Raw genomic sequence first — 17,576 nt, 5'->3', positions numbered from 1 at the left:
GATCTGCTTCCCATCTGGTTCAATCACATGACTTTTGGGAAGATGCCTCAGTTCCTTGCTATGAGGACCTCTCCATGGACTCTGTGAGTCTACTCATGACACAGCAGTTGACTTTGTCCAGAGGGAATGATTCAAATGAGAGTGAGGCAGAAACCACAGTGTCTTTTATGACCTCTTTGGTAGTAACACATCATTATTTATGAAATAATCTAGTGGTTACACATGTCAGCCCTATTCATTGTGGGAGGGAATAAGGATGTGAGTACAAGGAGGCAAAGATTCTTGGGAGACATTTTGGAGGGTGAATATATAACCAGAGGCAACCCAGAGATTGGCAATAATGAGAAGCCAGACAGTGGTATTCTGATAAACCGCGCCCCGCCCCCCCACGCCCACCAGCAAATAAAACAAAAAGAAATATTGTGATTTGTAGTGTTTGCCATGGTATTTTCCATAAATACTCCCTCTAGGGCCAATGGTTTAATAACAGGATTGCGGAATTCCCAAATACTTAACCATTGGCTCTAATGAGATGGTAAGAGCCAACTAGGATATCATTGCCCCCAAGTCTGGAGAAGACGCAAGATACACGATGGATTTGAAGCCAAATAGGTACAGGGCTGGTTCATTTAAGTGGCAAAAAATAGAGGAACTAGGCCATAGGGACAGAAAGTATAGTAGTGATTGCCTGGGAATGTAGGTAAATACAGGAATTTGACTGAAAATGGGCATGAGGGATCTTTTTGGTGTGATGAAAATGTTCTAAAACTGAATTTTGTTGATGGTTACACAACTTTGTACAAATATATATACATTTATATATAATATGCATATTTTATATATATATATACATTTGTAAATATATATATAAATTTGTGTGTGTGTAGGGGCTTCTCCAGTGACATGGTGGTAAATAATCCTCCTGCAACACAGGAGACACAGGTTCAGTCCCTGGGTTGAGAAGATCCCCCTGGAGAAGGAAATGGTAACCCACTCCAATATTCTTGCCTGGAGAATCCCATGGACAGAGGAGCCTGGCAGGCTATAGTTCAATAGGGTCATAAAGAGTCAAACTTGACTGAAGTAACTTAGCACAGCAGAGCACAGCACGTATAATTGTTTTTTAAGTGGAGGAGATAAGATTCCATTCAGATCTAACTCCACCACATCATGCTACACTATGGAAAAAAAGAAGTGCAGGCTCTCTGCACTGATTGGTATATTTTAGAGTTTAAAGTGGCTCCAATGATCCCCATCTCCTGGTGTTTATACCTTTACATCATCTTCTCCCTTTTGAGCGTGAGCAGGATCTGTGACTTGCTTCTGCTAATAGAATAGGACATGTTACTCCCATAGTTATGTTGTGTTATATAAGACTTCCTCTTACTAGTAGATATTTTTTCTCCATCCTTACTGGCTTTGAAGAATAAAACTGTTATAAATCCTATAATAACCAGGAAATGAATTCTTTCAACAACCTGAATGAGCTTGGAAATGGATTCTCCCCCAGTCAAGCCTCCAGATGAGAATGCAGCCCTGCTGATATCTTGATCACAGCCTTGTGAGACCCAGAACAGAAACACAAGCAAGCTGGGTCTGAACTCCATACTCACAGAAATGTGAGCAAATAAATGTGGCTGTTTTAAGCTGCTAAAGTTGAGATACTTTATAATGTCACAATAGAAAAACAATAAATACTCCTTTGAATATAGTTATATAAAAATTTATGGTTAAATTTATGTTCCATGTTTATAACATATAATTTTATGAACACACTTTGTGGTTAAGTCTTTTGAAATTTTTTTATTTTCTACGAAAAATAATTGCCTTAGTTTTGTGGGATTTGTTTTCTGTATACCTGTGATGAACTGATTTTTAATCTCTCTGTATAAATGCAAATCTGTTATCAGACACATCAGGCAAACTGTAATCTTTGCTGTTGCTCTTGAGAAGTTTCATTCTATTCTGAGTTTCCTACTCCACTCCACAATCGCAGAGAACTTTTTAGTTATCATCATATTCTGAATTCTAAAATTTTATGATTGGGTATAGTGGTTGTATTTCCCTTTTATTCATTGTGTTGGGCACTCAGCAAATACTTCCAATCAGGAAACATATTTTAGTTCTGGAACATTTACTTTTTATTCTCTCTCTCTCTTTGGAGGAGATAATACCCTCCTATTATTTTTCTATGAGAAGAACTTCAAATCCTGTTGTTGCTCTAGATCTCTTTTTCTTGTCTCCTCTGGATTTTATTCCCACAAATACCTCTTGAGATTAAGGGTGCAAATAAAATACTTCTCTGCTTTCCTCTCTCGGTTTCAGAGTTTCAGGATCTGCTGAATTGGTTATCACTCATCCATCTGACATTCAGCTTCCAAAATGTTCTTTTCTCATCATTGTCTTCCTCCTCCTTCTCTTCATCTTCCTCCTTCTTCCTCAAGCTTGTGCTTAATTGCTCAGTTGTGTCTGACTCTTTGCAAACCTTTAGACTGTAGCCCACCAGGCTCCTCTGTCCATGGGATTCTCCAGGCAAGAATACTGGAGTGGGTTGCCATTTCCTCCTCTAGGGATCTTCCTGACCCAGGGATTGAAACTGTGTCTCCTATGTCTCCTTCATTTGTCAGTAGATTCTTTACCCACTAAGCCATCCAGGAAGCCCCTTTTAAAATGATCACTTTACTGTCATTTCAATTTATTTGGGGGAAGAGAGGAGCATAAACTGTTCTTTCTAATATCTTTAATCAGAATTTAACTTTCCTGTTATTCTCTAATAATAATCCTATGAAGTAAGCAGGAGGAACATCATCATCCCAGTTTTACTGGTAAAATATTTGAGACTCAAATTTCTTAAAGGGCTTGTTGGAGATTACTAAGCAACTTCTTCAATATTCAATTCTCATTAGTCGTAGTTATTGTTCTTTTAACCTACAACTATTTTGTCCTGGTTCTGGTCAATAGACTCAAAAGTGAAAGTGTTAGTTGCTCAGTCGTGTTTGACTCTTTGTCACCCCATGAACTGTAGCCCCATTGGCTCCTCTGTTCTCCAGGCAAGAATACTGGAGTGGGTAGCCATTCCCTTCTCCAGGGGATCTTCCAAACCCAGGACTGAACCCAGGTCTCCGGCATTGCAGGCAGATTCTTTACTGTCTGAACCACCAGTAGTGCCTAATAGATTCAAAGTTAGTAAATTTGGGAGAGGCTTTCTATCCCACTGTTTCCCAAAATGTACACCACAGAACACAGTCCCAAAGAAGCTTGGTAAAGGAGGATTCCATGATTAACCATATTTGAGAAATAATCTACACTAATGGATTCCCTTAATTCTATGACACTGTGAATTGTAGGAAATAGTTACTAAGATTTAATAACAGATTTCGGCAAGTAGTGAAGAAACATACTAAACACTATATTATGAGAAACACGTAGAATTTGAGAAATGTAAAGTTGCTTTTAAAAGTAAATCTTAGAATTGAACAAACACGATATATATTCTTTCCATTGCTATTCACATATTAGACTTTGAAAATGGTAATAAAGAAATCTGTTAAGAATATTGAGCTCAGTTCAGTTCAGTCGCTCAGTCGTGTCCAACTCTTTGTGACCCCATGGACTGCAGCACACCAGGCCTCCCTGTTCATCACCAACTTTCGGAGTTTACTCAAGCTCATGTCCACCGAGTTGGTGATGCCATCCAGCCATCTCATCCTCTGTCGTCCCCTTCTGCCTTCAATCTTTCCCAGCATTAGGGTCTTTTCAAATGAGCCAGTTCTTCGCATCAGATGGCCAAAGTATTGGAGTTTCAGCTTCAGCATCTGTCCTTCCAATGAATATTCAGGACTGATTTCCTTTAGGATGGACTAGTTGGATCTCCTTGCAGTCCAAGGGGCTCTCAAGAGTCTTCTGCAACACCATAGTTCAAAAGCATCAATTCTTCTGCACTCAGATTTCTTTATAGTCCAATTCTCACATCCATACATGACTACTGGAAAAACCATAGCTTTGACTAGATGGCCTTTGTTGGCAAAGTAATGTCTCTGCTTTTTAATATGCTGTCTAGGGTGGTCATAACTTTTCTCCCAAGTAGCAAGCATCTTTTAATTTTGTGGCTGCAGTCACCATCTGCAGTGATTTTGGAGCCCCTAACGATAGTCTGTTACTGTTTCCACTGTTTCCCCATCTATTTCCCATGAAGTGATGGGACCAGATGCCGTGATCTTAGTTTTCTGAATGTTGAGTTTTAACCCAACTTTTTCACTTTTCTCTTTCACTTTCATCAAGAGGCTCTTTAGTTCTTCACTTTCTGCCTTAAGGGTGGTGTCATCTGCATATCTGAGGTTATTGATATTTCTCCTGGCAATCTTGATTCCAGCTTGTGCTTCCTCCAGCCCAGCGTTTCTCATGATGTACTCTGCATATAAGCTAAATAAGCATATTTGTCAAATAAATTGGCCCATGGAAGCCCTTTTTCATATAACACCTATTAATATTCTAAGTAATTTTTTTATTGATGTAGTAACTATTCGCTGAGTCTCTGCTGTTTGGAGGGCACTGTGCAATCTGCCAGATAATGGCCTGATAGTAAATCAGTTCAGCCCCTCATGGAGTTTAGGTGAGGGAGGCAGGTGTCTAACAGAGGTCTTACCCTAATGTGAAAAACTAGCAAAGTTTACCCTGAAGGACTGACTTTCAAATTAAAATCAGAAGGAGAAGTATGCGTTAATTAGACTCCTGTGGGGTTGGGCGCTGGGGGAGAGGGCACAGAGTATTCCAGTGACAGGCAGTGTTGCTTCACATTACACATTGAGAAATGCTGAGCTAGTCCAGTCACCTTCATTTACATACAAGACAAGTACAGCCTGGAGAAGTTAGAATTAAAATGAGCTTACAAATGACAATATTGAATAGAACCTTAGACACTGAATCCAATACTATACTCAACACACAAATTACCTTGACTTTATCCTAGATAAATAGATGCCCCTCTCCTTTGCACTATGCAAATGGTAGGAAACCAGCCCTTCTTAGAGTTAAGAGAAATCTGAGTCAGTTTCTTTTGGAGATTAATAAAATATAAAAAGAAAAAATACCAAAGGTTATTTTGCATGTGTAATATTTACAGCAAATAAATAGTTTTGACACATATAAAAACACTAAGGAGACACAATGATTAAATACACAACCTCACAGCCTCGAGTTTTGACTCCAGGCTCTTGTGAATGTGAGACTCAGACTGAATTATACTCCTATTCCCCATCCTACCCATTCCTACCATACAGGCTTTACAGAAAGCACACTAGCTCTCATTTTATAGATTGAAATGATAATATAGCATCTGCTTACCTTTTAGAGACATGGAACAGGTGTTTTCCCTCTTCCATCAAAAAGCCCTTTACATATGTGGAGACACTCACCATGGGTTGAAATATCTTCAGTAACTTTAGCATTTCTCAGATGCCACAGTTTCAGAACCTTTTTTGTTTCATCTCCTAATACTCATGCCCTGGGAAACATAACAATTTGCACTCATTTGGCTCTACGAAGGTCCTCTGTTGTTATAGTGTCATGATAACTTACCTAAATGCGAAGTCCTCATGAAACTGTTTCAGACCCCTTAGACTCATTTCATACTAGAGATAAGAAATTTCCCCACTACAGCTCTATCCTGTCATCCTGAAAAAGTTTTATGAACTGCCAAACTGTGAATCAAATGTTGGGTGATTTTGTAAATATTAGTATGAATTTTGTTATATTCTGTCATTTACTCAGCACAAATTGAGTGCCTGGTACTGAGTGCCAAGCATTGTTCTGGGTGAAGTGGATACTGTACATGTAATTTACAAACAAAGTAAACACATTGTATAGTATTAAACATGGTGCTGTGATGGAGAATGATCAGGAGAGATCTACGTTAGAGAGTTACAACAGACCTCTCTGTTGAGGCGATACTTAATTCAAGCACTAAATGATGAAAGCATGTCATCAATGTGAAGAACCAGAGGAAAGTTATTCCCAGTAAAGGAAAAAGCAAACTCTCAAGATCCTATTGTGAGAGAGCATGTGTCCAGGTCCTAGGAACCGACAGAAGGCAAATATGATGGGACCAAATTGAAGTGGGTTCAGATCACATGGTTTTGTACTTGAAAAGCATAAAGGGTCCAAATTTTCCAGAATCCTTCAGGTCATGATCAAGAGTTTGGATTTTTATTCTAAATGCAATAGATGAACGATTGGAGGATTTTATGCAAAGAGTCAAGATGGAACTTAAATTTAAAAAAGATAAAACCCTCTGACTTCTATTATGGACTAGATGGTGGTGGATGTGGGAGGAAGAACTGGAACAGAATAGTTCAAAGGAGGGTGTAGTAATTTTCTGAGTGAGAAGAGGATGATAGCATGGACTATGGTAACATCAGTAGTTTGGATTTGTGTAGATATTTTCAATAAAGGACTGACATTTATTGCTTAAATAAAGGCTTCAGTTCAATTCAGTTCAGTCACTCAGTCATGTTCGACTCTTTGCAACCCCATGAATCACAGCATGCCAGGCCTCCCTGTCCATCACCAACTCCCGGAGTTCACTCAAACTCCTGTCCATCCATTCGGTGATGCCATCCAGCCATCTCATCCTCTGTCGTCCCCTTCTCCTCCTGCCCCCAATCCCTCCCAGCATCAGGGTCTTTTCCAATGAATCGACTCTTCACATGAGGTGGTCAAAGTATTGGAGTTTCCACTTCAGCATCAGTCCTTCCAAAGAACACGCAGGACTGATCTCCTTTAGAATGGACTGGTTGGATTTCCTTGCAGTCCAAGGGACTCTCAAGAGTCTTCTCCAACACCACAGTTCAAAAGCATCAATTCTTTGGTGCTCAGCTTTCTTCACAGTCCAACTCTCACATCCATACATGACCACTGGAAAAACCATACACTTGACTAGACGGACCTTTGTTGGCAAAGTAATGTCTCTGCTTTTGAATATGGTATCTAGGTTGGTCATAAATTTCCTTCCAAGGAGTAAACGTCTTTTAATTGCATAGCTGCAGTCACCATCTGCTGTGATTTTGGAGCCCAAAAAGATAAAGTCTGACACTGTTTCCACTGTTTCCCCATCTATTTGCCATGAAGTGATGGGACCGGATGCCATGATCTTAGTTTTCTGAATGTTGAGCTTTAAGCCAACTTTTTCACTCTCCACTTTCACTTTCTTCAAGAGGCTTTTTAGTTCCTCTTCACTTTCTGCCATAAGGGTGGTGTCATCTGCATATCTGAGGTTATTGATATTTCTCCCAGCAATCTTGATTCCACCTTGTGCTTCTTCCAGTCCAGCATTTCTCATGATGTACTCTGCATAGAAGTTAAATAAGCAGGGTGACAATATATAGCCTTGACGTACTCCTTTTCCTATTTGGAAGCAGTCTGTTGTTCCATGTCCAGTTCTAACTGTTGCTTCCTGACCTGCATACAGGTTTCTCAAGAGGCAGGTCAGGTGGTCTGGTATTCCCATGTCTTTCAGAATTTTCCACAGTTTATTGTGATCCACACAGTCAAAGGCTTTGGCATAGTCAATAAAGCAGAAATAGATGTTTCTCTGGAACTCTCTTGCTTTTTCCATGACCCAGCAGATGTTGGCAATTTGGTCTCTGGTTCCTCTGCCTTTTCTAAAACCAGCTTGAACATCAGGAACTTCACGGTTCACATATTGCTGAAGCCTGGCTTGGAGAATTTTGAGCATTACTTTACTAGTGTGTGAGATGAGTGCAATTGTGTGGTAGTTTGAGCATTCTTTGGCATTGACTTTCTTTGGGATTGGAATGAAAACTGACCTTTTCCAGTCCTGTGGCCACTGCCGAGTTTTCCAAATTTGCTGGCATATTGAGTGCAGCACTTTCAAAGCATCATCTTTCAGGATTTGGAATAGCTCAACTGGAATTCCATTACCTCCACTAGCTTTGTTCATAGTGATGCTTTCTAAGGCCCACTTGACTTCACATTCCAGGATGTCTGGCTCTAGTTCAGTGATCATACCATCGTGATTATCTTGGTCGTGAAGGTCTTTTCTGTACAGTTCTTCTGTGTATTCTTGCCACCTCTTCTTAATATCTTCTGCTTCTATTAGGCCCATACCATTTCTGTCCTTTATCGAGCCCATCTTTGTATGAAATGTTCCCTTGGTATCTCTAATTTTCTTGAAGAGATCTCTAGTCTTTCCCATTCTGTTGTTTTCCTCTATTTCTTTGCATTGATTGCTGAGGAAGGCTTTCTTATCTCTTCTTGCTGTCCTTTGGAACTCTGCATTCAAATGCTTATATCTTTCCTTTTCTCCTTTGCTTTGCACTTCTCTTCTTTTCACAGCTATTTGTAAGGCCTCCCCAGAGAGCCATTTTGCTTTTTTGCATTTCTTTTCCGTGGGGATGGTCTTGATCCCTATCTCCTGTACAATGTCAGGAACCTCTGTCCATAGTTCATCAGGCACTCTATCTATCAGATCTAGTCCCTTAAGTCTATTTCTCACTTCCACTGTATAATCATAAGGGATTTGATTTCGGTCATACCTGAATGGTCTAGTGGTTTTCCCTATTTTCTTTAATTTAAATCTGAATTTGGCAATAAGGATCTTATGATCTGAATCACAGTCAGTTCCTGGTCTTGTTTTTGCTGACTGTATAGAGGGTCTCCATCTTTGGCTGCAAAGAATATAATCAATCTGATTTCGGTGTTGACCATCTGGTGATGTCCATGTTTAGAGTCTTCTCTTGTGTTGTTGGAAGAGGGTGTTTGCTATGACCAGTGCGTTCTCTTGGCAAAACTCTATTAGCCCTGCTTCATTCCATATTCCAAGGCCAAATTTGCCTGTTACTCCAGGTGTTTCTTGACTTCCTACTTATGCATTCCAGTCCCCTATAATGAAAAGGACATCTTTTTTTGGGTTAAGAGAGAGTAAATGAAACTCCCAGGTTATGTGCTTTCTTAATCGTGAATTTGGTGGTGTCTTTTATTGAAATGGTACGAGTTTTAGGGAAAAATTAAGAGTTCACAAGAAATTTCCCTCCATATTTCCTTCCCAAAATATCAGCTTTGGGCTTTAACATTCAGCGACATAAATTCTGACCTAAAGTGCATGGAACTTAGGTGTTAACTTAGCCTTATGTTTAGTACAGGGCTTGACAAATGTTTTCTTAAAGAGATGTGTAGTAAATATTCTAGGATTTTCAGGACCGGAAGCAAAATATTGAACATTATGTAGACACCTGAATAATCATTTAAAATCTAATTATTTGCAAATATAAAACCCATTTTTAGGTTTCAGGACCATAAATAAAACAGGCAGCTGGCTGGATGTAGTCTGTGAAAGGTAGTTTGTTGACCCCTGGTCTGGAATAGCAGTTGACAAATCACTGTCTGTGGATTGAATCTAGCCAGCCATTTGTCTTTGTAAATAAAATTTTACTGGCACATAATCACACTTATTTGTTTACAAATTATCTATGGCTGTTTTGCTGCCACAATGACAGAGTTGAGTAGCTATCGCAGTGACCACATTTCCTAGACTTCTTGGGCTGCTATAATAAAGTTCTGAGACTGAGTGGCTTAAACAACAAAATTTTATTTTCTCATAGTTCTAGAGACTGAAAGTCTGTGATTAAGGTGCCAGCATGGTCAGTTTCTTATAAGTGCTCTATTCCTGGCTCATAGATGGTATCTATCTGGCATATGCTCACATTGCCTTTTCTCTCTCTGTGTGTGTGTGTGTGTGTGTGTAGAGGGAGAGAGAGAGAGAGAGAAAACTCTTTGGTATATCTTCTTATAAGGGCACTAATCTTGTCATGAGGACTCTACCCTCATGACCTCCTCTACACCTAATTACCTCACAAGCATCCTACCTCTAAATATCATCACACTGGGCTGCCTACTCAGGGCTTCTACATATTAGTATAGGGGGACATAGTTCAGTGCATGGCATCACATGTCCCACAAACCTGAGAGATTTACTGTCTGACTTTTCAGGGAGAACACTTGCCAATCTGGTCTAAATAACAGTGCTTGAACCTTCTTCTCCAGTCCTGTGGGAAAACTGTTATCTTCTATAAATTGTCTGCAAACTCCCAGGAGGCTTATCTTCTCAGGGTCCTCTCTGGATCTGAGTCCTGTGCTCACAAATGAACTATTTCATCATTTCACATAGGCTCTACCTGCTCAGTACCCCTCCCACAAATGGAGAATTCTAGTTCTACTCCTTGATGCTTGTAACCATTACACACACACACACAAATACAACACAAAAAACAATGCATTCTCCTAGAACACCTGTGAGAGTTAGGCTTTGAGGACATAGAAGGAGCTTACATTACAAAAATTACAACTTAAAATTGATTATTGGACATTCTTCCACTTCTCTTCTCTAAAATGCCTCTTGACCCCACTGACTCACTCAGATGCCAATCTCTCAACAAGAGAGATTCCCTCTGCATTCTTCTCTCTTCTCCTTTTTTCTTCTCTTCTTTTTCCTATCCCAAATTTGCTTCTTCATCTCACTGAGTGTGTGAGCTACTTACAATTTATTTTCTGCCATTTATGATAGGTTTCATCTTTTATCCTTAAGAGACATATTGAGATTTTTTTTCTTAAACTAAAGCTGCTTCCTTCTTAAGAATTCTCCTTCTAACATTAAAATAATAATTTATTTTTACATCAGTACAAAAATATCATGGGTGGTGAATAGCTATCCTCTGTACAAGTACCTGTTCTACCGTCTTGCCATAGTTATAACATTCCTGTAACTGGAGACATTGCTGGTCCCTATTATATGTCACAGAGTTCTCTAGATATGTAACTTTTAGTGCAATATCATGTTGAACACTTATCCAGCTCTGTTAGGTAAACCCTTGCCTCCCATTTTGCAGATGAGAAAATTGAGGTTCAGATATCCTTGTGTCCAAAATCACATCTTTATTAAATGAGCTCTGAACCAATCTTTCTGTCACTAACTTTCAAGCTGTTTTCACTGTAGCACAGTTTTGAATCTGGCCAATCTTTTATGAAATACCAGATACAAACAGAGAAAATATATCATTTCTGAGGAGCAAGAAAATAAAGACGTATTAGTGGATATTTTTAGATACTTTCAACTGTTGGGCCAGATTGTGGAGAATAGAGAAATGACAAATATCATATTTCTGTTCCAAAAAGGACAATAAACGACGTAAGTCGTTCTCCTTAGATTAGTGTATGAAGCAGGTGTAGGGGGAAAATATGAGGGACAACCTTGTGGGCTCCGGCAAGGAAACACTTCAAAAAACATCATTTGATTAAGAGACAGCCCGCGTGATTCAATGAGGAGGCGGAGGTATTGCCTTGGAAAAGCGTCAGATAAAGAAGTACTAAATGCCTGTAGAAGTGTCGTGGGTATGGGGGCTAAAAACAGCTTGTGGAATGGCAAACTTTCTGAAAAACATGGCAACAGCAAGTGTCCGTAAATGGCAACTTCACTCTCTGTGGATGAGTGGGAAACGGCAGAGGGTAATTTTTAGATAGCTTGTTTTTTTACGTTAGTGGAGTGAAGTGATGCCATTGGAAATATTAAGAAGGATGAAAATGTGTCGGTGACGAAAGAACACTTATGAAAATAGAATAGAACCAGGACGTGGTAACCTCATGGAGACCACTCAATGACTAAATAGAGAATACTGTTGAGACCTGAAAACCAGTGCTGTGAGCCAATTAACCAGAATAGATATCCCCTTTCCTCTGCAGCACATTGGTGAAAAAGAACGTGTTCCACATTGAGAGGCCTTTTTGAGTTTAAAGTGAAGAAAGAAATGATGTTAACTATCTTTAAGTAACAGAAAATCTCAGTTAACTTGACTGTTTATGGATTAGGGGATTCTGAGCAATGACATTTTCTGATTATTTGTTTAATAGTTTATCTTGTTTCACAAATGTCCAAGTTTTCGGTCTCAGTCTAATGGAAGATTGAAAATTTTGCTCAGTTTAAGGATTTGTTTGGATTAATAAAGGCTTCATCATTCAGTAGGTTTTTCACTGAGCAGTTACCCTGTATCAGGCTAAGTGGTGAACGTGGATGACTTATAGGGAACCTGCTCTTGTAGCATCTGAGGAATAGTGGGGTAGCGATTGAAGCTGAAAGACGTTGAGATAACTGTAGGTTGAAACCAACACGTTCTGGAGATTAACCTAAGAACCCTAAGGCAAAGTATTTTACCATCATTGGACTCCATCTCCTAAATATGGATGGTAAACTATGCCAGATTGAAGGCTCTGGTTAGCTAGACTTTGGTTGGTTGAGCATCATTATTAAAACATGATGAAGACAACAATCATCATTTTATAGATTACTTTTTTTATTATTTGCTTTGCTTCAATAGTAAAAACCTAGATCTTGGGTTATTAGGGTGGAATCAAATATTTCCACCACATTTAAAAATTAGTATTCAAATATATTGATTTTTAACATTGGTTAGTTTCAGGTGTACAGAAAGATGTTTCAGTTACACACACACACACACACACACATATTTCATTTTTTATATTCTCTTCCATTATAGGTTTTTAGAAAATATGGAGTAAATTTCCCTGTGCTATATAGAGGTCCTTCTAGATTATCTATTTTATATATAGTAATGTGTATATTTTAATTCCAAACTCCTAATTTACCCCTCGCTTTCTTCCCCTTTGGTAACTGTCAGTTTGTTTTCCATGTCTATGGGTCTATTTATGTTTTATATCACTTTTTAACAAGAAAAAACAATCCTAGAGCAAATAAAATGAGCCAGTGAAATTTTTTGAGAAACAGGCATATATGGGGTGGGGGAGATTTGAGATGTATATCTCTTTGAGAAACACTGCAAAAGTTTTGTTTTCTCATGAGATCATGGGAAAAGTGAATAAAATAGGTTGTGTTTTCAAGGCACCAAGTGATTTCCTTAAACTATAAGCACTGGGAATGAGACTTTTGCATTATGTTTCATCAGTGGGGCATCTTGGATGAAGACTACTTAGCACATTATGTTTTCAAAGGACTTCACTCTCCCTTGTCCCTTTAAATTCCTTAATAAAATGAGATTAAAAGATAGAGGAAGTTTGTGTTTTCTCCCACTCTTAACACTGTTCACTCATTCTTATTCAGGGGAGTTTTTAAAAATAATTTTATAATAATAATTTATAGCAGTTTTCTATATGTGAGACATCAAAAACCACAGCTAAACAACACACAACCCAAGCGAATTTTACAAAGGGTAACATGTAAAATGTTACCATCATCTTCTATTGAATAAATGCTCATAATACCAACTGGGGTGTGGAAATCACTCTGTACGGCACTGGGTGGGATTGGGGAGCAGGATATAAAACTGGATAAAACACAGGGCCCAGAATGCAGTTACGGTGGGGAGGCACGAAAGCATTTTACTCTTGGCTAGAATACAGTATTCGATAAAGTAAATGCTATAAGAGAAGACCTAAAAATTCAGTTGGGATTCAAAAGCAGAATAAATCACATCTAACTGATGGGATAAAAGGTTAGATTCTGTGGAGAAGATCATGTAAAATTGCACTTCATGGATGGATAATAGTTTAGCAGGTGAAAACTAGGTGAAGCAAGGCGATGTCAAGAACATCATGAGTACAGATATGGCATCAGAAAACTTCAGGACATGTCTCAGGAAGGTTTACCATCCAGTCTGGACACAGTGATAGGTTTCTAAACTTTGGTTAGTAGTAAAACATCTTTTTTACTTGGTGACTTAACACAACATCTATCCTCCCACAGTTCTCGAGACTTGAAGTATGAAACCAAGGTATTGGCAGGGCCATACTCCCTCAGAAAGCTCCTTGGAAGAATCCTTTATCCTTCCTGGTCTCTTCCTAGCTTCTGATGGCTCCTGGCAATCTTTGGTGCTCCTTGGTTTGTAACAGAACAGCAGCACTCTAACCTCTGCCTTTGACTTCCTATGGCTTCTTCCTTGTTTCTCTGCATGCCTCTGAGCCCATATCTCCTCTTCCTCTTCTTATTAGGACATGAGTCATATTGAATTTGGGCTTCCCAGGTGGCAATAGTGGTAAAGAATCCACCTGCCAATGCAGGAGACATAAGAGACAGGCTTTGATCCGCAGGTTGGGAAGATCCCTTGAGGGAGGGCATACCAACTCTCTCCAGTATTCTTGTCTGGAGAATCCCCATGGACAGAGGAGCCTGGCAGGCTACATTCCATAGGGTTGCAAAGAGTCAGACACAACTGAAGCAACTTAGCATGCACGCATATTGGATTTAGGGTTCATCTTAATCCTAAGACTTCATGAAGTACCAAGTACATCTGTAACGGTCCCATCCACATTCACAGGCAGGTGGGGCCAGGACTTCACCTTATCTTTTAGGGGAACACCCTATAACAAACAACAGGGAAGTTTCTTGAGATTCTCAGTTTTCCTTGCTACAACTACTCCCCTTCTCTACAGTGACCACTGAAGCATTTTAACCAGCCTTAGGACTGCCTATCAAGAACACGGGAAACACTGAGCTAGCACCTGTTCCCACAGTCACACACACAAAGTGTTAGTTGCTCAGTTGTGTCCAACTCTTTGTAACCCCATGGACTGTAGCCCACCAGGCTGCTCTGTCCATGGAATTCCCCAGGCAAGAATACTGGAGTAGGTTGCCATTCCCTTCTCCAGAGGATTTTCCCAACCCAGGGACTGTATGCGGGTCTCCTGCATTGCAGGCAAATTCTTTACCATCTGAGTCACCAGGGGAGCCCAGTCCCATAATGCTTATTAGTAGAATCACTTAAGGGACTTCTTATATACAGAGTTCTTGAGCTTGATACCAATTCACTGAATCAGAGTCAGAGAGAATCTGTGCTACATTTCAGGGCAGCTTTATGATTGATTAAAGTTCATAGTAAACACTGATTGGGAACAGAGGGACACTTTGGGAAATAGACCAAAAAGGCAGATCATGGAGATCCTTGATATCAGGCCAAGGACCAGTCATTTCAAGGGGAGTTTGTGGTGAGCTTCTTCCTGGTGCTCATTTCTTATACTTCAGTTGGGGATGCACAGGACCAGCCTCCTGGGAGTTTCTAGGGGCTCCTCCTCACCAGAGAGGCAACTCTGGTGCCTTTGGGTTCTAGGAGTCCAGCCTGGAGCTCAGACAGTTCCCCATCTCCTGGGAGGACTCCAGGACACAGGGGTGGGAGTCCCTGCATCTGAGGCCTGACCTGCAGGGCTATGGGGCTAGGCAGGCCCTGCTGGGGAGGCTGCTGCAGGCCTCACTTTGCTGGCTGAGGAGGAAATGCTGCTGCAGCCTCTGTGTTTCCTCATTAGGGTTGCCTCCACCTTGAGCACACGTGTGGGAGCGAGCAAGGGAAGTCAGCACCGGAGGAGAGCTGCCGGCCTAACGGGCGGATGGGCCGCAGGGGAGGGGAGGCCTGCTGCTGGTGACTCAGAGTCAGCAAGAGGCGGATGTCGCCGGTAGGAAGTCGGAGTCAGGAGGCACTGCCAGGTACTTTTCCATCCTCTGCTCGATGATCCTCTTGTCCAGGATGCCAAAATGCACAGGCCAAACTCAGCCTGTTTCCTAGAGCTACACGAACCACTTGCACTGACTGGAGTTGGCCAAAATAAAACAACCAAAGAACCGGTCAGAATCCAGGGAACAATGTACAGCTTTGTCTGTGCAGGTAGTTGCTGTGTGTTTGTGACCAACACCTCTCACAATTTCTCATCATCGGTGGTACTCTGCTCCAAGCAGGAAAAGAGGAATAAGAACGTATGCTGAGTGCTCTCTAAAAATGGGAAGTTGTGCCACTAAAACTTCCCAACAAATCTCAGAGGCAGTTGTCCCATTCTGTAGGTGAGGAAGCAGAGGTCAGGGCACTTTCCCCTTTCCCAAGCTCTCAAGGAAGCTGCAGAACTCTAATTTAGCTCTCACTGTGAGATTGAAGGAGGCTTTCCTGAGATGCGGGTTTGCTTCCTGGGTCAGGAAGGTCCCCTGGAGAAGGAAATGGCAATCCACTCCAATGTTCTTGCGTGGGAAATCTCATGGACAGAGGAGCCTGGTGGGCTACAGTCCATGGTGTCACAAAGAGTTGGACATGACTGAGGGACTGAGCACATAAGATTGAAGACATGATTTCTGAGCATCTCATTGGCTCTGAACTTAGGCACTTAGGCTGCCCTTTCAAGCTTTCTGCTTTGAAATCCAAATGCCTTCTGCAGGACACTGCTCTGAAGGAACACAAAGGCCTCCTCGGGCTTCCCAGGTATTGCCAGTGGTGAAGATTCTGTCTCCAATGCAGGAGACCTGGGTTCAATCCCTGAGCCAGGAAGATACCCTGGAGAATGGCTACCCACTCCAGTATTCTTGCCTGAAAGTCCCATGGACAGAGGAGCATGGCGGGCTACAGTTTATGGGGTTGCAGTAGTCGGACACAACCGAAGTGATTTAGCATGAATGCGTGAAAGGCCTCCTCAGTGCTCTTGACAGAAGCATAGGACTTGCCCAGGAAACCCCCACATCATGTGGCAGGTTGGGAGGTTTTGGTAGACCTGAATCTGAAGGACTCACCTGACACTCTCAACAAGAGTGCAAAACCCTTGTAACACATTTATGTGCTTGGGTTCCATGTATTTTCAGCTAGACCAGGTTCCCTCCCAGTTGGATCCTTCTTTGCGCTGGCCCTTCTCTGCACTTTCCTGTGTATCAATAGGTTTCCTGTGTATCAATAGGTTGCATATGTGTGTTATTACTCTAATTGTTTCTTGAAGATTCTTTCTCCATGAGTTTCTGGTCTTTTGATATCCAGTTCCTTTTGCGCTCACTGTCTGTATGATGTTGTATAGTAGCTACAATCTTGTTTGCTGTCTGTTTCACATTTGTCAACTTTGTTTTCCAGAAGAGGGTTTAAAGCACTTGTGGGCATTAGTCATTGTTTATACTTGTTTTCCTCTACATCTTGTGCTGGACACTCACTTAGATGCTCAAACACCACAGATCAAGAGTCTTTTATCAAAGTCAAAACCATCAGGCTGCTTTCTATGTGTACACCCAACCTCCACTGGTGGACTGTTGTTAATTTCACAGCCTCTCAGATACAGAAAAGGTGTTTGCCTCCCCCGTATCACTCCTTTCCAGCCCCATGTCCCTTTCCTTTCTTTCCTCCTTTCCAGAAGCATTTCTTGGGTTTCTTCTAAGTTATTAATACTGGGGAAGCTGCTGTGTGGGGTCCTGAGTCATAGCTTCCAGGTGATAAATAGAAGAAATGGTGATACCTAGGGGCCTAAACACTCAGCTGGTCACTTCCCATAATCACAGCTAATTCCACAGAGCTCCCAGGAAAGATAGGGGACAAAGAAACCAGCGAAAGTGACATTTAGCTGTGTTTTTTCTTTCTGTTGTTGTTGTTTTGCCTTAGATTGCCTGACTGTACTCCTAGCTGAGCTTTAATGCTTGCAGAGGCAGGGAGTCCTTTGGAATAGATCAGTTTCTCAAAGCATGGTCCTTAGATCACTTCTGTAAGAACCATGTTAGGAAGACACCCCAAATTATGCTGGTCATGTTA

Source organism: Bos indicus x Bos taurus, chromosome 15 (genome assembly GCF_003369695.1).
Source record: "Bos indicus x Bos taurus breed Angus x Brahman F1 hybrid chromosome 15, Bos_hybrid_MaternalHap_v2.0, whole genome shotgun sequence".
NCBI lineage: Eukaryota > Metazoa > Chordata > Mammalia > Artiodactyla > Bovidae > Bos > Bos indicus x Bos taurus.
Note: the sequence above shows the minus strand (reverse complement) of the source record.